The 1036-nt window shown below is 39.6% G+C and overlaps 1 pseudogene; it reads left to right on the plus strand.

Moving 5' to 3' along the window:
- Positions 1-24: 24 nt before the first annotated feature.
- LOC111734904 lies at positions 25-143 on the plus strand (annotated as a pseudogene).
- The last annotated feature ends 893 nt before the right edge of the window (positions 144-1036 follow it).

Below are 1036 nucleotides of genomic sequence, written 5' to 3' on the forward strand. Positions count from 1 at the left end.
CCCATGGCAAGATTTCACATCATAGTCTACGGCCACGCCACCCTGAACAAGCCCGATCCCGTCTGATCTCGGAAGCTCGGCAGGGTCGGGCCTGGTTCATACTTGGATGGGAGACCACCTAGGAAGACCAGGTGCTGTAGGCGTCAAAAATAAAAAATAAGGGATTGTAAGCTGACAAGGTCCCTGCAATCTGTGAGGTCAACCAAGGGTTGCCTCACCAAAAGCTAAACTGAATTAATTTGATACATGAATCTCCAGTGGCTAAACTGAATTAATTTGATAAACGAAAAAAAAAAAAAAAAAAAAAAAAAAATGTACGTTATAATCAAACTGCTAAAAAAGAAAGGCAAAGATAAAAACCTCCAAAACAGCCCAAGAAAAGTGACACATCCTACAGAACAACAACAATTAAAATGACTGTGGATTTATCAGAAGCCACGGAGGACTGTAAAACTAGAATTCTATATCCAGCAAAAATATCCTTCAATGGGACGGCGAAATAACAGACATTCTCAACCGAAGGAAAGGTACGATGTGCTTGCTTCGGACCTGCCCTAAATGAAGCTGTCTGGACAAAAATCAGTGTTCTAGTTACTATCTGAAAAAACTTGGGGAAAGTGTATTTATGAGATGTATAGGAAATAAACGTTTAAATACTGACCAAGAAAATCCCAAATGATTAAGACCAGTTGCTTCCAAATGCCATTCCTCCCTCAGTAGACGAAAAGAAATTAAGCCCACTCCTGTTTGTATGCCTGACAAAAACGGGAAGTGTTTTTCAAGGAGAGGGAGAAAAAAGTACTTTTAGACAATCCAAACTGAAAGCATTTGTCACCGAACAGACCTCCACTCACTTAGAAAGAAGCTAAATGATCTCAGAAAAGGAACGTTTGATGCAGGAAGGGGTGACGAACAGACAAAATGGTAAATGTGCGGGCAAATCTAAATAAAACTGATGGTATAAAACAATGATAATTACTTTCGTTTAGTGGGGTTAAAATAAATCAGAAGAAGGATACTCAACAGTAACAGGAGC

The sequence above is a fragment of the Pteropus vampyrus genome, unplaced genomic scaffold (genome assembly GCF_000151845.1).
Source record: "Pteropus vampyrus isolate Shadow unplaced genomic scaffold, Pvam_2.0 Scaffold9231, whole genome shotgun sequence".
Classification (NCBI taxonomy): domain Eukaryota; kingdom Metazoa; phylum Chordata; class Mammalia; order Chiroptera; family Pteropodidae; genus Pteropus; species Pteropus vampyrus.